Raw genomic sequence first — 21,349 nt, 5'->3', positions numbered from 1 at the left:
CTCTACTTGGTCAAGAATTAAAGCAGAATGACTAAGAGGCTGAAGAGGCAGCTGAAGAGGCCCACCCTAGCTCTCAGTTCTGTATTTACCAAGCACTAAAAAATTGGGTCAGGATATTCCTGTTCCTGTTGCTCAGTTTTATCTTAGTTTATTTAAGTTCATCCTCCATCATCACTCTTCTAATTCTCTGGCATTGTGTCAGCTGGAAGAAAAAGGAAGCAATACTAGAATACGTATCAGTGACAGCTAGTCTTTAGGCTACCAAAATAATTAAAGCTCAAACACAAACCTTGAATCTGCATGTCATCACATTTCTCCTGCATATTCAGGGACAACAATATGCCCATGAAGTGTACTAGGCAGAACTGAAGCTGAGCAGAGGTCCTCAATCTTTCTTTTATCCACCAGCTGGTCCTGCATAATAGCCAAAGCTGCTGGTAACCTTTTTTTTTTTTTTTTTTTTTAACATTAAAAGATGTCTTCGTTCTGATGTCTTAAATTTTTCTCTGTAGAGAAAATAATATAAATTTTTCTTAATAGTTAGCAATGATAGTTAGTTTTTGAGCTAAGGGGATCACTTGGCTCCTTTTATAATTGGTTATTTTTTATTAAAAAATCAAGTTGAATTTTGCAAAAACATTTAGCCAATAAATAAGGAGCAAGGAGGTCTTTGGCATTCAAGCACCAATATTATAAACTGTAGAAAGATGGATGTGACAGATGGCCTAATGGACTCCCCACTTAGTCCACTGGAGTTTGAGTCCTGGGCCTAGCAGCTTAAAAATTCACACTGGGTATGTGTGTGTGTGCATGCTCCACATCCCAAGAGTAGAAGGGACTGGCTTGTGACCATCCCTCCAGGGGGTGATTTCTCCCTTTCTGTCTTTCTGGGGAACACATGTGCCCTATAGGAAAATAGCAAAAAGTCTCTCTCTCTAAAAAAAAAAAAAGAAAAAAAAAGAAAAAGAAAAGAAAGAATAAATGAGACTTAAATACTTGTTTTTGCAGTATTTCCAAATAATGCAGGACTGAAAGGTTTTTAGAAGATTATTTCTGGTTTCTTAAGCAAGGCTCTCCCTCTCCAAAAAAGACAGGATTTGAAGGGGTTTTTGTTTGTTTTCTTTGTTTCTCTTAAAATAAATAAATAAATAAACCAAAGGAAAAAAAGAAATAGCATTTTACTCTTTTATCTTTTTCTGAAAGAATGCCACCTTAGGTGGTTTATTTTATTTGCGATGTTTCTGAAGTTAAGTATTGGAAGTTAATTAATTACATTAGTTTTGAGTACTATACGGACACCAAAGTTCCCAGTGTAATTTAAAGAACAAAGCTATATAAAAGTTGAGGTCTTCAGAAACACTCATCTATTTCCATTTTGATGTCTATAAATAAAGAATTTAAAATATATAGACTATATATATATATATATATATGCATGCATATATCATAGCATTAAATAAAACATCCTATTTAAATATATACTTGAAAAATATTCTTCAGAGTTAAGTTTCACAAATAGAAACTTGTTCCTATATTTACACAACTACTTTCTTTAGGAGAAGGCCATGGTTTATTTTTACTCTCTCAAGAGCTTTCTGGCAGTCGCCACCAAAATTCCATCTGCTTCATTTGATAAGGACATTGTTAAAAGGTGGATTACTAAGAGTGAGTCAGAAATGGATGACTTTACCTTTAGGCACAAAGGATTTGTACAAAAACTAATGCTAGAACAATGGCATTGGGTTTCTTTGGTTTCAGTACTGACTCTGTGCTAGTAACAAACAGCTTGACCTCAGCATACATTGCCTGAAAGCGAGTAGAGAAAAAATAAGATGGTGGGTACCAGATGTCAGGGGAAAGAGCTACATAGGAGTATACTTTTTAAGTGTGCTGTCTTTTTTTAACTTTTGTGTATTCTTTAGGCAAGAGAGATTGGTACCCTTGACAGAATCTCACCATGTGATGAGCCTCCAACCAGCCAAGCTTACAGGCACACAGGGGCATGCCTACATGTTTTAGTCAACCTGGGATCTAAACTTGGGCCTCCCATGTGGTTCCAGTGTCATGGAGTGATACTCTACTGCCTGTCATTACGACTATGTCTATGCTGCATTTTTATTTTTTATTTATATATTTGCATATATGGTACATGTGTTTGCTGGAAAAAGAAGAGAGAAAGAAAGAATTCCCCATGAGGGATGACCATGCCACAATCCCCACTCCTCCATTCCCTTCTTGGGATTTGGGCATGCATGAACATATGCCTGGTATGTTTCTCAAGCCACTGAGTCTGGAACTTGAACCACACAGATGGGCATGTAGAATCCAGCTGCTTTAACCACCATGCCACCAGCTGGCCCTATGTTGTAGCTGTTTTTTGGTTTTTTGTTTGTTTGTTTGTTTGTTTGTTTTTGTTTTTGTTTTTTTGAGAGAGATTTTGTTATAGGACACATTTGCTTGCTAGAGAGACAGCAAGTAAGAAGTCACTCCCCAGGGGTGATGGCCATGCTGCAATCTCTTCTCCTCCATTCTCCTCTCAGGATTTTGGGCATACACATACATACATACCCAGCCTGAATTTTAATCTGCCGGGTCTAGGACTTGAACCATAGTCAACTACAAGGGAATTCAGTGACACAACCATTACGCCATTTGCTGGTCTCTGTTGTACAGTTTAAGTTATACTTTTTCTATATATACTAGAAGAGAAGTTTAGAAAATTAAAATAGCACAATTTATAGGATTGAGGTTATTTGCCTATATTTACAGTAAGTTAAAAATTAAAAGCACAGTTCAAACTGAACATATCATCTTTATGCCTGAGTTTCTAAAGTCTTTCAAAAATATGTGTAGAGGACATAAAGAAGAAAATAACCTTGATTATCTTAATAAAAGAAGAAGCATGGCAAAATAACTGCATTATCTGTACCTTTACTATGCCAATATTAAAATAAAATAGAATTTAAAGTTCTGGGAAGTACAGCTTCATCTGGTTTTAAGTTAAATACTAGCAAATGCATGGGGAAAAAAATTTCATAACCTTTCCAAGGAAGCTATTAGCTTGCTTGTTAGACTAATGTAACCCAAAATAATTACTAGGTGCCAACAATGTACTAATCTAATGAGACAGGACAGAGTAAAGGGCTGGAGATTTTCACCTTAATTACTCTCATGGTCACTCACAGCCAAGGAGTTGAGACCAGCAAACAATATTGAAATAATCAGAATTCTAGTATAATTGTTTTCAACCTATACCTCCTTTGTAACATTCTGGATAAATACATTTGATTTTCTTAAAGACCCACAAAAGGTATGAAGAGACATAATATTCTGAAGGAATAAAGGTAAATTCATGAAGGAGGACAACCTGACAGTTTCAAGAAGACCCTAATCTATCACACTGTATTTCAGGTGCGGAGAAGATATCAAATTAAACCTTTGTTTTCCTGTTCTCTCATTTCCTTTTTTTTTCCCCCTACTGTCTTAATCACCTTCTTTGCTTGTCTTCTCTGTATCAGCATTAATTGGCATTAGCATTATTGGGGGTTTTCAAAGAAGGCTAACTGCTTGATAGCAAAGTGTGATTAAGGAAATGAACTTTCTGTTGAAAAGGCAGCAGAAATATCATTATATTATCATATGCCTACATCATTACCATAACACTTTGCGACACATAATAATTTTATATTTTTGTTACATATATGGACTCTCACACTTGTATAAAAGTGTTATAGTAAGATTGTAATAAATGACATCAGTGGATAGCTGCAAGTGTATTTACAAATGTATTGCACTGAAAATATCCATATTTAAAATGCAAGACTTAAGATTTTTAAATGTTCTATGTGTTAACTAATATTTTGTGTTAAGAGTTAGTTGTAACCCAAAGATAAATATTTTTGCTTTTTTATACAATGACTTTCCTTTGTGCCCAGCTAATTGCTTTAGACCTGGTACAGAAATTCAGTTTCACTTATCTCACATACAAATTATAGGCAACTTGAAATCAGCAAGAAACAATGGTGGATTTAAATTTTGGAAAGTGAGAGGACTCAAGAAATCATGGGATAGCCAAACATTATGGCTGAATTGTAGCATCATATACCACTAAATTTTTAATGGATGGAAGAGAAGCGAACCATCCAAAGGCACTCTTCTGGATATTTTATGTGATGTATGGGGAGTAGGCTCAGTGAGAGAAAATTGAAAGAGCTTTCATGGTTGTTGGCTTTATAAAACACTGAATGTCTGTTATCTTAAGTCAGACTTGGGAAAAGGCATTGCATTCTTTACTATAATGAAGGTCTTGATATTTCTTCCATTTGTAGATTTCTTATCTCAGTAAATGGCATCATCATTCTACAAGTCAAAAAATTACAATAAATGGTTTTGAAGAAACTGGAAATTCATGTACAGAAGCATCAATTTTTATTTTTGTCTTTATATCAATCCTCATATCTGATTCATAACCAAAGTCTGCTAGTTCTATTTTCAAAGGTGTTTGTGTGTACCAGGTGGTGGTGCAGCAGTAATGCAATGCTCTGCAAGACTCTCCCACCTGTGAATGCTCGAGGTCATGTCCACAAATCTCCCTGATCACTCCAGCAGTGCACTTGCTAAATCCATTACCAAGGATCAGCTAAAGCTGAAGAAGGATCATGGCAATAAGATCCATATTCTACTCTGGTCTATAATAAAAACTTCTCATCAAAGTAGCAAGATTAACTCTAAAGAAAAATAAATCAAGCCTACCCCATATGCTAGTGGTGAAGAAGGCCGGATCTACATGGCTAACTCTAGTTCCAATATTTACCCTGAGGCTTAAAAAACATGCTAGAGGCATATGCATGTCCAAAATTCTGATGGAATGAAGAACTGGAAGAGAAAAGATTGCAGAAAGACCATGCTCCATTGAGGGGTGCTTTCTTTCTTTCTCTCTGTTTCTTCATCTTTCTCAGACTAGTACAAATGTTCTCTGGCAATTAAAAAAGAAAAAAAAGAAAGAAAGACGAGAGAAAGAAAGAAAGAAATGAAATGAAAAAGAAAGAGAGAAAGAAATAGAAGAAAGAAAAGAAAAAAGAAAAGAAAATTCAGAATTTATCAGTCTCCTGATGGAAATTTTCCAATGGGTTTCTAATTAGACTTGAATAAAAATATTCTCTAAATGATGACCTCCAACACCCTGGATGATCTAATTTCTATGTTTTTCTCTCCTTATTTGATACCTCAATCTGAGAAGACTCATTTGGTTAGTTGTATTCCATTATTTGAAAGCAGGGTTTAAAAGAGCAGTGATATTCATTTTCTTGTTCACCATAGTGTATTTCAGTTCTTAGTAATTGGCATAGTATATGAGCTAATAGTATGCAATATAAATGAACAAACGAATGCATACAATTCAGCCAATACTCTGCCTTCTCTACAGATCTCTTTAACTAAGTTCCAGAATAGCCACAGTAACCTCAAGGAAAGTGCCCTGAAACCACATTTCAGTGACAATCACTTGTTAAACTGGGATGATTCCAATCCATTACTCTCCAGATAAGATTAGATCACACTCTATACTCCTCCCTCTTTTGTACTGAAGAGTTTTCTTATCAGAATTGGTCTGCAAAATGATGTAGACTGAATACCATGCTCTTATTTTCACACAGGCAACAGATTTAAAAGCTCTATTAAGTTAAAGCTACACATTTGAAAAATGTGATGATATCAATGACAATGTATTCATTAACTCATTCCACAGATACTTATTGAGTCTCTTTTTTGTGCACTTGCAGATTTTATGGGACCTGAACCATATCAAATCTGTAATGAGAAATTCTTCTTTTACATTTTTTTACATTTTACATTTTAAAAAATGTAAAAAAGGGCTGGTCTATAGCACAATTGCTAAATGGTGTGCAGAAAAAGGTGTATCCTGCATGGCCAACTGTGATTCAAATTCCAGGCTTTCTAATAAAAAAGACCGATAATAAATGTCGACAACTTGGAGAAGAAATCTGAACCCTTACACATTGTTGGCAGTCATGGAAAATGATGCAATCATGTTGGAAAATAGTTTGGCAGTTTCTTAAAATGTTAGATGTACAGTTATCAAGATTCTGACTGATGAAGAATGGAAGAAAAAGGATTGCATCATGACTGGGCTCTACTAGTAGGGTTCTCTCTGTCACAAGTGTCCTAGGGCATGACTATGTATATATGTGTGTATAGGTGTGTGTATGTGTGTGTGTGTGTGTGTGTATTTTTTTCAGATTTTACTAAAATGTATGACTATATGAACACATATCTAGGACTTTTTCCAAGAACTTAGGACTTGAATTAAATTAATATTTTAGACGATATAGTATTTTTTTGCTTTTCATTTTAAGTTATGATTTCTGGTTTACATATTATCGATGTACATCTTTGTGAACTATAGTATGACTTGTTAGGGCATGAATACAATATATAATAATCAAATCAGGGATATACACATAATTCATTTTCAATACTGAACATTACATTATGTTGCACATATTCGATAATAGTTCTACTTTTTTGGGGGGAAATATGTACTAAATTGTCCATTTTTTTTTACTTCTCTATGATGCACCATCCCATAGCCTCATTCCCTTATTTGCATACATTCTTGTGCTCATTTTTTTCTCATGAGGACCAGCAAGTGGTATAATGGTTACATTGCTGGAGTTGACCATGGTTCTAGTATCGAATTCAGCGGCTTAAAACTCATGCCAAGCACGTGAGTGTGGGTGCCCAAGATCTGAAGAGGAGAAGGGATTGAGGATGTGGCCATTTCCCCAAGGGGGTGATTTCTCACTTTCTGTCTATCTGCCTCCCTGGTGAGTGTATGCGCCCTATAGCAAAAATCTCCCCCATTCCAAACAAACAAACAAAAAGTTCTCATGAACTGCCTATCCAACCCCTGCACCTAAACAACTTTTGATATGTACCATTATCCTATTTCTACACTTTTGAGTTAGAATGATTATTTTTAAAGCTTATTTATTTCTTTAATGAGTGAGAGGGGCAGAGACAGAGATGGACATCTTGGACATGCAAATACTCAGGAGAGTTCTGTATGCAAACCCTTGCAGACATTATGTTTTACTCCCATATCACCATCCAATACCTTCATATGCTTGATAGAGATCCTCTGAGAGTCTATAAAATATTATCCTGTCCACTGGAATCAAGAAAGCCAGACATCATCCCAGATGGAAGACAACTGAGGGAGGGCGTCATAGAAGAAGTAACATTGTGACTGAGTGTTGAAGTTCTGTTAAGACTTGTCCTAGTCACAGCCTCAGTGGCGTAGTTTGTTGTGTGCTGAACTCCAGTGCTAGAAGTCACGCTGGGTTTCAGGTCAATCAGTGACCAGTGCCCAGGATGCCAAAAGGCTGGAGAAATGGAGGAGGGAAATCACCATATGACTCTGCCAAGGGTGCTTCTTCCTCTCTCTTCCATGGACATACAGGTCCTCTCTATAATGAAAAAAAAAAAAAAAAGATAAAAAGAAAACGTATCTTAAGCAGGAAAGGGGCTCTGCATGGGAAGGAATTGTGGTGAGTGGCAAAAATGAACTAGTGCAGTATAAGAGAGTTAGTAATAGCTTTTGGAGATGTGTGAAGATATAGAAGAGGTTGGAACATTTGTGAACTGCTAGTTGTTAGATTTGGATGGTATCAGAGGTGAAACCAGCAATCAGTGATGAGATGATGGCAGAAGGCAGAAATCAAATTATAAAGAAACTTTGGTGTCACGTGAAGGTGTTTTTGTTCTACTGAAAGCTGCTGATGATGTTTAAACAGTGAAATGGTATAGGGAATTTATGTCTTTCTTTTTTTTTGGAGAGGTTTTGTGCTATAGGGTGCGTGTACTCACCAGAAAGACAGAGACAGACAGAAGCAAGAAATCACCCTCAGGGGGGATGGTCATGCCACAATCACTTCTCCATTCTCCTCTAGGGATCTTGGGCACACATGCACACATGCCCCGTGTGAGTTTAAGCCACCAGGTCCAGAACTCGAACTGCAGTCAACTTTGTGGGAGTCCGGTAATATAGCCATTATGCTAACTGCTAGTCCTGGGAATACATGTCTTAATAAGCTTATTCTTTAGGTAATGCAGAAAAAGAATCGAAGCAGGGTAAGACAGCAGGTGTGGGGAATAGATATAAAGCTATTGTAATCAGTGAGGAGGAAAATGACAAGAAACTATAATAAAGGGTTGAGAGTATGTGTGTTTCCAGCCATTGTTTCTCATTCAAAGATGAACTATTTAAAGATTTATGTAATGTGGATTTCATTCTTATTCATAGCTGGAACGCTAAGAAAATGGATATTCTGCCTACACATTCTTGATCTGTTTCTACTGTACCAGTCTTGACAATGAACTAAACTCCAGTTTTCTTATCTGAGAAATGGGAGAATGGTCCTAGACCATCTTCAAAGCTGCCTTGCTATTTTAAAATTATATTGACCACAGTTTCCTCATTTTTTTTTAATAGAGACATTATTTATCGAGGTTTTTACAAGTTAGGAAAAGAAAATGAGCTCATTAACTTGGAATTAATCTTCCAATTGTGCCTCATTATATTGAGACTGTCAGGCAATGATAGAGACTCTTTACAAACAGTAATTAAGCTCTGTTATCTTTATGAGAAAGGTTCTTCAAGAGTATAACTTAAATATAAATTCTAAATTAAAGAGTCAGTTGTATTTTCTCCTATGTCATATATAGCAATAGAAAATCTCTCTTTCTTTTCCATATATACAATTTATTTTTAAATAGTATAAATTAATAAGTCTTTGTAGCTAAATTCTTCAAAACTCAGTGCTTGTAGTTATAAACTAAGTTTAATCACTGTCAAATAATTCTGCTAGTTAAATCTGATTACAGTTGTGCTAGAGTGCTCACATTCTGCACTTAAATCTGTTATGGCTATCAAATGCTCACCTACCATTTACTAAATAGATGCAGGTAAATAAACCATTCAAGTCATCTATCCTCCATATATTCAAATTTAAGACGTGCTATTTTATGCATTAAGTGTGACCATATGGAATGACATATTTGAGTATGTTTAATCCCAACAATAGTAGCTTCATATGGTTTATCATAATACTAGTTTATAAGTCATTAAAAATGTAATTTTTGCAAGTTTTTATTTATCAGTTTAAACAGTTTAAAAAACAAACAAAAGGGCTAGCCCATAGCCTACTACTTCAGGAGCTGGATCTCTCATGGCTGACCAAGGTTCAAATCTTGGTCCCAGTTGCTTGAGAAACATGCTGGGCACAAGTGTGTAAATGCCCCAAATCTCAATGGGACGAAGAAATGAAGGAGAATGGATTCCAGCATGACCATGTGTCAGTGGAAGGTGCTTTCTCTCTCTTCCTCTTTCTGACATTGCCTGGTGAGCATGTGTGCCTTCTGGCAATTAAAATAAGTAAACAAATAAATAAAATAATTTCTATTTTCAAGAATTTTAAGTTATTTACACATTTTATGGAGCATGAAGAGGAGAGGATATAAAATCCTTCTCTCTCTCTCTCTGTCTCTGTCTGTCCCCAAAGAGCGCAGGTGCCCTATAGCAAATACTAACACTAATTCTAATAATAACAAATATAGGTCAATCAATAAATATCAACTTGGAGAATAAGCAAAAAACTAAATGAATTGATGTTATAGCAATATTAAATTTTCTCCTTACCAAAAATTTAGGTTCTACTTTATTCAAAAAGAATATGAACACTTCATAGCCAAACACAGAATTTAACCAAAAGAGTTTTCTATGTAAATTCAAGTGAAATGGGAATTCAACTCATAATTGTTAAAAAAAGAAAAGGAGTAAACATACAAAAACAAATGGGTGAAGGAATTAATAAGATAAAAGCATCAATTAGTAAAATAAAGAAAAACAAAACCAAGTGACTTAACAAATAAAACTAAAAGCACTTACTGTAGAAAGACCAAAAAAAGTAAAAGATTCTTGTAAGTCTGGTAAAGATAGTAGTAACATGCAATACACAATAAGGGTGAAAATTAAAATATAAACATAGATATAAAGGAGCACAATGTATTTTTAAAAAGTGCTGAGTATAACTTTATTTCAATCAATATGGAAATATAGAAACAATAGATAATCTTCAGAAAAAATATTAATATTGACAAAAGAAGACATAAAATATTTCAGGAGATTGATAATAGAAATTGGAAAAAATAGTTAAAAACCCAATGCCTCCAAATTTCAGAAGGATTCTAGAAAATTTCAGGGACTATGCTAATTCAACTGCTTCACTATATGGTAAATGTCAATGAAATTTCTCTTTAATTCTACAAAATTATTATACCTTTACCTATAAAAGATTAGCAGCCATATTAGTAGTAAAGGAGTAGTAGTGATAGTAGTAGTAATGAAATCCAAGCTTACAAATGAATATAGATGAAAAAATCCTAAAGAGACTATTAGCAAATGGAATCTAGGCATGAATTAAAAGAATAGCATAGATGAGGTGGAATCCAGTCAAAGAATATGAAGGTGTTCTGAAATTCTAGAAAATATATACAAAGAAAAAAATCCTCATAATAATGTCTGTGGATGTCTACAAATCTTTTCATCTAACTCAATTTTTATTTAAAATAAAACTTCTAGTGAGATTGCTTTTGTGAAAAGGTTTCTGGATCTATGAAAGTATATTTGTCAGAGAGCAATAGGAGAATATTGTATTTTGCAAAAATAGTGAAGATTTTTAAAATCAGGAAGAGAGATATACTATCTCCACCATTGTTTGGTATTTTTCTGGAGATCTCTGCTAGAGGACTTAGACAAAAAATTGTGATATTAATACTAAAAGAGAGACTAAAGTTTTTGACAAATTATTTTTCTTAGAAAATCTAAGCACATCAACTGAAAAATTGTTAGAAGTAGGCTCTGAGGATTTAACATCAAAATCAAAGGATAGATATTTGATTCTACAAACACCAGGGATGGAGTGTGTATGTGTGTCTGAGTCTTTGGGTGTCTGTGAATATGTCAGTGTTTATGTGTCTGTACACATCTGTATATTTGTGTGTCTGTGTTTCTTTACATGTACGTCTCCGTAGGAGTCTTTGTATATATGTTTGTTTGTGATTGTGCTTGAGATACAGAAGTAAGAAACATTTTTCTAAGAAGAAACAGGAAATTAAAAGAAGAACTTGCTGTTCCTGAAGAACAGAGACTGGGCTGGCAGTTATTGAGGCAAGGCAAGTGATAAATGTGGGGTCTGAGATGCAGGGAGAGGCCAGGCCATGTAGCATTTTGTACAGCATGAGAAGAGTTTGGATTTTCTTCAAGGAAAAGTCTTTGATCTGATGAATAGGCATCAAGAGAGTGACATGTTCAGTTTACATTTTTAGGACATTATCATGGCTACTGGGCAGAAAATAAATTATTATTCTGAACTTGGGGAAACTTCTTAGAAAGCTTCTGTGCTTGCTCAGAACAGAGCTGTAGTGGCCTTATTTGAACAGTGGTAGATAATGGAGAGAGGTAGACAGATTTGAGATGTACGTTGGAAGGTTAACCAACTAGAAGTGATAGTAAAAGAAATACAGGGGGCCAGGGAAAGGAAGATTTCAATGATACAATGAGCAATTGGGTGGAAGATATTGTTGTCCATATCTGGGATAACAAATATCAGGACAGAAGACTATTAGATGGAAGAGATGAGAGGTGAAATTTAGAGACTCATTTTGAGCATACTAGATTGAGGTGCCAGTTAGAAATCCAAGTGGATATATCAAGTTTGACAGTTAAAAAAAAAAAAATTGTCTAGGTTTACAAATGTGATCCATGCTGGAGATATACATTCAAAGAGACCAATATTTAAGTGGGGGGACCAGCAGTAAGCATAATGGCTATGTAGCTGGACTCTCATGTAGTCGACTGCAGTTCGCATCCCGGACCCGGTGGCTTAAAACTCACGCCGGCTGCGTGTGCACGCATGCCCAAGATCCCTAGAGGAGAATGGAAGAGAAGGGATTGCGGCATGGCCATCCCTCCTGGGGGGTGATTTCTCGCTTTCTGTCTCTCTGTCTCTGTCTGGCGAGCACCCACGCCCTATAGCAAAAAGCTCTCCCCCCCAAAAAAAATTAAGTAGGTAAAACTGTATAATAAACTGCTGAAGTTATTCAGAGAGAGGAGACCCCAAGAGACCCTAAGCCTAATCACAGACACTCTGTGATATTCACATCTCTTGCAGATAAAAAGGTGGGGAAAAAGAGAGACGAAAATGCAGGAAGAAAAGCAGATAAATGAAATAACAGAAAAAATAAGAGGGGACTATGATTGCTAATATTTTGTGCTAGATAATTTTGACAAGAAGAAACTATAACTAGAGTATTATTTGTTGAAAAGGAAATGGAAAATTAGAAAGTGATTAAATATAGGTGGTATAGGGAATGTCAAGAACTTTGCTACTACAAAACAGGACAATAGCAGGAAAGTGAAAGTCACTGTTGCGGTGCTTCTCACTCTTCATTAGTGTACAAATCATCTGGGACTCTTGTTAAAATTCTGGTTACGATTCTGTAGATCTGAGACATTCCCATGTATGGGAAGTTCCTGTCAAGATCCATGGTACAATTCCTCATATTCATATTAGTAGACTATCTAAATTTACTGAGAGCATCTATTTCAGTTATAAAATATCTCCATTGCCCACCCAAGAGTGTATGTAGTTCCTGGAAGCTATGTCTCATAAATCCACACATTCTATTTTATTAACTAGAAGAAATCCATTGGTCAGGAACAACCTATTGAGGGCATTCTGTAAATAATGTCTCTTCCTCACAGCAAATATCATTGGCCTGTTTTCCTAGAGGTACAATTGGCAATAGATTAGAAACATTATCTACTATTTCTTTTCTTCCCCTAGGGTCATCACTCCCTCAGAAAAGGTAGTGAATATTCAAAGGTAGCTGCTTTGACTTCTCCTACCTAGAGAATTCTAGAAACTTCTTTCACTCTCAAGGGAGCAACATGGGAATGACACTCTGACCTTCTTTCTGTTCTTGCAACATTTCTATAGGAAAATTGTTGGGTGAGCCAGGAAAGAGCCTTCTAGTGACTTTAACTTTTTTTTATTTTTCTGTTTTTTGCCACAGGACACATGTGCTCACTGGAGAGAGACAGAGAGAAACAATGACAGGGAAAGTGAGAAATAACCTCGTAGGAGGGATGATCACATCACAATCCCTTCTTCTTCATTATCCTCCTGGGAGACAAGCACAGGTGCCTGGTGTGATTTTCAAGCCACCAGGTCCAGGACTCAAGTTATGGTTGGCCATGTGGGAGTCCATCACACCATCTTCTGTCTCCTCATTGGATGTTATTACCTACTAGTAGGGTCCATTGTTTATTGATCATAAAAGTTCTTTGCTTTCTCTGTGTGCCTGTTCAAGGAGCACTCTCTGTTCTGGTTTTCTGCCCAGCTCTTTAAGCTTTCTAAGTAAAATCTCTCCTGATCAAAGAAGGTGGTCCAGACTAGATGAGTAAACTTGGATTAGGTAGAAACTTGGAGGCCTTGAGACACCTGGTTTAGAAAAGGAGCAGGACATCTGAAGAAAAGTTATGCTCCTAATTTATATCTTTGAGTTCTTCGATGGAACTAGAATAGATAATGGAGGAGTATAAATGTCCCCTGTGGGCCTCAAACATATTGCTTCTAAAAATTATATTTTCTGTATTTTCTCTGTGTGTATGAGAGAGACTATGTGCACACTACACTCCTTTAAGATATTAATCTAGTCTGATGCCAGGTTTATCTTTATGAACTGTCACCAGCATAAAGTTTTATTGTAGACAATAATGTATAAATGTAAGTCCTGCAGCATGTTTATTCAACCTACATACTATTCCTCCTGAGCAACAGATACCAATCCTAGGTCTGGAAAAATCCTCCTCTTTGTGATTCAACTACGACAGCTCCTACTCTATAGTTGGTGCTAATCAAGCAAATGAAAGTGATATTGGAACCTCAAAACACTTGTCATCCTCATATTTCTGGTCCCTCTCTCAGCGATGATGACTAGGAAGAAAGAACTCCCAGTTAAAAAAGGCATAGTAACTACTAACTACTCATCTGAGTCCTGGCTGACCCATCACCTTTGTTTTTCCTTTCCCCGTGTATATTGCCTTTTTATGAGCGTCTTATAACTCCATCTTCTTCCGACAGGAGAGATCCTGTTTACTGCATTTCATTCACTTGTGTCAGGAAATTCAGTCTGATTTCACAAAGGTGTACCAGTAGAAAAGTAACCCATTAAAGAAATTCTCTGGGCAAAGAAGTTGAATAAAATGAAGTCTCATAACTTAGGAAACAGTAAACTAAAGGATTCACCATTTAATAAGCTCAAATGGAAAAAGGGGGGGATATCTTGAAAATGTATAAGTACTAAAATAGTATCCTCATGCCTGCAGCTTACAATTTTGTTGTTTTAGATTTGAGAAAAATAGTGCCATGATGAAAAAAAAAAAAAGTGGGTAAGTATACTTAATAGAAAGCATTGTTTCAAAAATAGCAATACCATCAGTAGGGGGATGATTAAATAAACACAGAACAAACACAATATGGAATGTTGGCCAATAAAAATGTCAAATTCATATGTACTAATTAGAAAAGATGCATATGATACAAGTGAAAAAGCAAGCTATAGAATATAATGATTATAATGATTATTTTTTAATCCCATGGGCATCCATGAGTGAATATGTATATAAATAAAATGTTTACATACATGCATAGAGAAAAAATAGGAAAGAATATATAAGTTGTCAATATCAGTTACCTTTTCCAAATAGAAATTGGGTACCTGGATAGGTTAGATAGATGTATTTTTGTCCTTTCTACAATTTGGTTTAAATTATAGAGGACAGTTGGAAAATCCCTGTCCCGCACATAGATATATTTTCCTTTAGTTAAGCTAAGAATACTAGCTGCTTTCCCTATCAAAAGAGTTCTATGAATCTACATGACGGCCTACATGAGAAGTATTTTTAGTGTCTTCTCCCACATCAATTTTTCTCTGTATTCCCTTTGGCATACTAATGTGAATAAATTATACCATGTATATAACAATGCTTCCCTTTCTCTCACATATTTCCAGCAATTACTCCATTTTTCTACTCACTTTTTACATTTTTTTCTGCTTCCTCACTTCTTGTGTTCTCTTTAATTCACTCCAATGAGGTTTTTACCTGCATGGCTTCTTTTGTCCATGTCACCGGAAACTACCATCTTACCTAACTAAGTGGGTGCTTTCTTATCTTCTTTCTCAACACTTTAGCAGAATATAATACAAATAACCATTTTCTAATACTTGAAACATTTTCATTGCTTAGCCTCTCTGTTATTATAGACTGATTTTCTGGCATTCCTTATTCCATCCCTTTATTTTTCCTTATTCTTCCTAGGTTTGATATTTAAAAATTGAAGTTTAGCAATTTTCTGTTGAAACAAAGTTCATAAAGGCCAGGAAGTGGTGCAGCAGTAGTGCAACTGGACCCACATGGGAAGGGCCCTGGGTCTGTGTCTCACAACCTCCCTGAGTTTGACAGATACTCACCTACATTGCTCAGACCCAGGCTGGCTGGAACTAGGGATAGATCACACATGGGGACCTTGTTAGTGGTACCTGTCTCACTGTCAATCTCTGTCTCTTTTATGGAGTAGATAAATAAACTCTTTTTAGAGGGAGAGATTTTTGTTATAGGGCACGTTTATTCACCATAGACACTGTAGACACAAAGAGAGATAAAGGACAGAAAGAAAGATCTCACCCCATCCCACCTCCAGGGTGGATGGCCACACCACAATCCCTTCTCCTGCATTCACACACACACACACATCTCCACCATGAGTTTCAAGCTACTGGGTCCAAGATTCAAACCATTCTCAACCATGTGGGAGTCCAGCACCGTAAACACTATACCACCTGCTGGCCCTGAATATACTCTTTTTTAAAAGTCTGTAATAATCAATTACATTTAAAACTGCTTTGGAGATGAGATACTTAGTTTGTTTTTTTAATTTTTTTCTTTCAAAAACTTGTATATCTGATCATATCTTTGATTTCAGATGTATTTCTAAATTTTTATGGTTTAATTAGTTCCAATTTAATGTCCATTGCTTTACTGAATTCTGGTTATAAAACATGGCCTGTATAATTTCTACTGATTATGTAGGAAAATATTTCAGGAGTGTTATTTATGCCAGCTTCTTATTGAGATAAAAAATATCCACTCCTCCCTTCTCTCTCCAAGTGGTTTTGCTTCAGAGCATTTATCACTATTAGTAATTACATATTTCTTAGCTTGTTCCCTTCCTTATTATGTCTCCCCCACTATGCTGTTAGCTTTATTCATCACTATATCCCCAGATCCTAACAACATTTTTATTTTAAGAACGAAAGAAGTGAGAAAAACGTCTCAAGGCTGGTGGGGGTAAGGACAGGGAGGGTGAAGAGTGACAAAAAAATCATGGTTAATAAAAACACTCCCAGGGGCTTGCTTTCAGGAAAAAGCCAATGTGAGCCATGAGTAAGAATAATGACATTGCTTGTCTTCCGTTTGGTTCAGACAAACTAGTAGAGAAAAACAGGTAATTGAAATGTCTTCATATGAACTTCTGTGTGTGCTATTTCATTTTATAAGGTAGATTGTGCATAGTTTATAAACCCACTTTTTCGTTTGCTTGTTTTCTCTCTGTGTGTTATGATGATGTTTTCTTTTTCTGCTGTCTCTACATTAACATTTTCTAGACTATAAAACCTTCCCTCTAACACTAGCAATCTGTAACTGCATGGTAAATGGAGCAGTGAGTCCCCCCGGGGTTTCTTTAAGGATCATTACAACACAGTCGCAAAAATTACAGTGGGAGAGTCATATGAAATTAAAGGCTATTATGCTCACAGGTTCTAGAAAAGGGGACAAGTACAGTATGCAGGGGCTGTATGGAGGAGCTCCCAAGGAGTTCAACCAACCATGTGGGGAACTGAGAAACAGAGAGAGAGATCCTGAGGGCATGTTCTGTTATGGGGGCCAGGGTGGAGGACACAAGCCAAAGGCTCAAGAGAATTTATCGGTGTGTCACAGTGGGGAGAGGGCAAGAGGAGGAAACTGTGTCAAGGACCGGCCTTATCAACTGGTGTACCTAGCCCTCTGGGTGGGGCACCAATAATCTGTGGGGATGTTTGACCCATCAGGAATGTATGAATTTTCAAAATTTTACAATACAGTGACATGTTTTAATAGGTTATTTTTTTGGCAAGGTTTTCTAGTCTTTTTTTTAAGAAAGTTTTTTTTAAAGTCAGTTTTCAGAGAGTCTTAATTAAAAAGTTCTGAGAGATGATGCTCAGAACTCCTAGCCTAAACTCAGTTAATCCAAAACCTTGGTGTTAGTACTTTCACTTGAAATTGTTAGGCAGGGGAGATAAAATTTCAGTTACATGCATTTGTTCTCTAACATACGCACCCATGTCAGTTAGAGCATTATACTGTCTGTTCACTTAACAGCTTCCACAAGCATGTTATCATCCACGAAAATTGGAAAACTCATTTTAATTTGATCTGTGAAGAAATTTTCTGCAGGAGATCAGGTGTCATTGCTTGTTATCATCATTATTTGTGAAGTACTACTAGGAATAAGTTGACCTAGGAAAATCATTTTCAAACCTCTCTTTATAGAATCACTGCAATTACTAATGATGATGACAAAACAAGTCTGAATGATAGGCTTGTTTCCTGATGACACATTTTTCTTCTTAGTGCAGACCGATGCTATTAACTTCCTTTTCCAAAGAATTGTCACTGAATTTCCAGACCCATCATAAGCATCACCCCTCTGGTTCTCATATCCCTAGAGTAGGTGTCCCCTTCCCTGTGGTCCCACTGAAAACTATGCATATCTTTCTATACCACTATTATCTGCTTTCCACACAACAGTGTAATCACTTGTCAGCCTCCCTAAAGGGATTTTAAACTTCTGGGTAAAAAAGATCTTTATTGTTCACCTGTATAGCCCTAGTGCACACCACAGTGCCTAGTTTATAGAGCACTTAATAAATATTAATAATGCAAAGGAAAATGAGATGATGAAGAGTAGGTATAATAAAGAAAAGAGAAGTAAAGGAATAAAAAGAAGGCTGATATTATATATTCACAACTTTATATTATAAGCATGGGCCTGTGTATGTGCAGTATGTATGTGCAGTGTGTGTGTGTGTGTGTGTGTGTGTGTGTGTGTGTGTGTTGGCAATAAGGATGTACTCATTTGGGAAAAATTAAAATTACAAAAATATTAATGCCTGCATCCTTAAATTCTGTAACAAAGATTAGAATCTTTTTTAAAAAAATTAATTTTATTTATTATTATCTTTTTAAAGATAGGGATCTTCATCAAAGTATTCTAGTCATTTCTAGAGGAGCAATTTTTACTATATCTGCTTCACTATTGTATCTCATTCTCTTTTTCTATATAATCTGAAGAAATGGGTAACAGACTGAATGTGTTTTAGTAAGTGCATGATAAATATCTGCTGAATAAATCACAAGTAAATGAATAAATATCTAACAATGAATGAATAGCTGAGGCAGAAGATTAAAAATAAAACCTACTTCACCTACTCAGAATGTTTTAAATGAGCTTAAAATATTTGCATTCTTAGGAAACTATCCATGCGGCAGTACTAAAGGATGCATTTTCTAAAACATTGTTGATTGGATAGAGATACATTCACTATAGCTGCTCTTTGTGTTCAGAGTGGAGGCCATTGACAGTCATGTCCTGGTCTATTCTAGTCCAGTAACTTTCTAGTCACTAGTTTGGCTCTGCTGTCTAAAAAGCAAAGGAGTCTTTAATTAGCAAGTGTGAATAATACTTGACTGACTCCACTAAATTAGATTTTGTTGACTTGCCAAAGTGAATTTATCTTCAGCATTTATTAGAAACACATATACCAAAGGGAAAAAAAAGAAAGAGAAAGAAAAAGAAAGAAAGAAAGAAAGCCAAAAAACTTTTAAAGAGCTTAAGCATCCTAGATTGTTAGCAATATTTTCTTTCTACTCAAAGTAATAAGTGGAAAATCTAGTGTTATACTCAGTGTTTATTAGGTACTTGATAAATCTTCTAAAACAGAATTTAGGATTAATCCTGTCATTACAATAGCTTTGAAGTTGAAAAACTTTTTTATGGCTTGATACACGAATTCATTTATTCAGTATACTTTTTTTTTTTTATGGTGAAAAAATGTGTATTTAGAATTAGCCAGCTGGACTTGCTTTAGATGATCCCAATTTCATTGGTAGCATCCAAAGCATCACAATCAGGAGCCAGTTGCGTTCTCTTCATCAGGCCTGATTAGGGCGCTGACCTTGGCCACATCAATATCGTAGAGCTTCTTCACAGCCTGTTTGATCTGGTGCTTGTTGGCCTTGACATCCACAATGAACACAAGTGTGTTGTTGTCTTCTATCTTCTTCATGGCAGACTCCGTTTTCAGGGGGAACTTGATGGCATAATGGTCAAGCTTGTTTCTCCTGGGGGCGCTCTTCTGAGGGTATTTGGGCTGCCTTAACAACCTAAGAGCCTTAGGCCTCCAAAAGGTGGGTGATGTACGGATTTTCTTTTATTTGTGGCTGTGGATGCCTTTCAGTACTGCCTTCTTGACCTTCAAAGCCTTTGGGTTAGCTTCAGCTTTGGGAGGGGCAGGAGCTTTCTTCTTCATTTTCGGCGCCATCTTGGTGAAAAGGGTCTTTGACCTCAGTATACATTTTTTTAAAGAGTATTATGTGAAAAACCTATTTTTAATAGACATCAAGATATTATCATTTCTATCTCTAAAGAAATTATTGTTTACTTTGAGAGTTATAATATGTGTACACATGACTAAAAGATTCTGTGAGATATGACTGTTTTTGTAATTTTTCTTTCTAGGATTATGTGTTTCTTCTCAAAATTGGATTATTTAATCAACTGAATACAATTATTTATATTATTTTTAATAAAATATTGTTACTCTAATCATTAATATAATTGATTTAACAGCACTCAAATAGCTAACATATTAGTTCTTCATTGAAACAACCATGTTCCTTTCCGATTTCCACTTCTTTTAGCTATTTTAAAATGTCAAAATTTGTTATTCTCAATAACTTCTTTTATTTGGCCAGTAAAGATGCTTAAATTCAAAAGACAATTACTACTATAATAGAAACTAAATAGCTATCACAAAGTGTCTTTTTATTTTTTTCTTCTAGAGTCAAAGTAATTCCATGATACATAAAGAAAAGATGCTTGTTTGTGTTGGAATATGATACAGTGTTTTATGAACTGGGTTTTTTGCTACCAAATAAATAAAAGCAAACTGAAGAGGAAGAAGTGGTGAAAGATAAGGATGAAAGAAGGTATCAAGGGGATGAATAAGCTAAGAATGAATTAAGTTGTGTCATATGAGAACACACATGTGAGCATTAAATATTTAAGTGTTTAATGCAAACTAAAAGGTGCTTTGAGTTTATATAGGAATGCCAACATGCCACGTTAAAATTATGAACTTCTTTAGTACTCAAATTGTTGCCCTCACACAATAGCTTTATGGTTTAATTGCATCACAACCATTCAGAGATAAATTGCTAAATGTGGAACTAATTACGGCATCACATTTGTCACCATTAACTAAGCAACAGATTGTTCTGCAGTTATTTGTTAGTTTTCTTTCCTAAATAAAAAAAAAAAAGAAATGTGATTTATCGTTTCTAGGTGGAAACAGGAGTATCACTAACTTGTGGACAAGCTCTCATGCTTTGCAGAGGAGAAGTGTAATAGTTGAGCAATTCTCTTCATCATTCTCTATAATGCAACTTACTAGTTCTGTGTATCTATATGAGTTAACTAACTTCACTGAGCCTCAGTATCCTTGTTTGTAAAATGTGAATATACCTGTCTTTTTTGAGATAACATATGCAACCCAAGAAGTATTATATACAATAGTGTTACTATTATTATTATTACTACTTGTTTGCTACTTCCTTTTTTATCATTGCTTTCATCAAGAATACCTAACCTGAGATCTAGCCTCTTAACAAATTTTAAGTGTTAAAATACATTATTATTATTGACTATCAGGACAATGTTACCCAGCAGATCTCTAGAGCTCATTGTCTTGCTGGACTTATAATGCCTTTTGATCAGTTACTTCTCATTTCCCCTTCCCACTGGCTTGCTGTTTCTTTGTCCTTCTCTTGATTTACCATTAGGAATAGATGCTTGACCACTCTCTACTACTCTTGAAGATATCATGC

The 21,349-nt window shown here is 35.6% G+C and overlaps 1 pseudogene; it reads right to left on the bottom strand.

Annotated features, from left to right (window-relative positions):
* Positions 1–19,328: 19,328 nt before the first annotated feature.
* On the bottom strand, positions 19,329–19,785 carry LOC106733231 (60S ribosomal protein L23a pseudogene; annotated as a pseudogene).
* Positions 19,786–21,349: the final 1,564 nt, after the last annotated feature.

This window comes from Tupaia chinensis, unplaced genomic scaffold (genome assembly GCF_000334495.1).
Source record: "Tupaia chinensis unplaced genomic scaffold, TupChi_1.0 Scaffold141554_1, whole genome shotgun sequence".
In the NCBI taxonomy this organism is placed as follows: domain Eukaryota; kingdom Metazoa; phylum Chordata; class Mammalia; order Scandentia; family Tupaiidae; genus Tupaia; species Tupaia belangeri.
The sequence above is the reverse complement of the archived record's forward strand: the minus strand, read 5'-3'. Positions and strand labels throughout refer to the sequence as shown.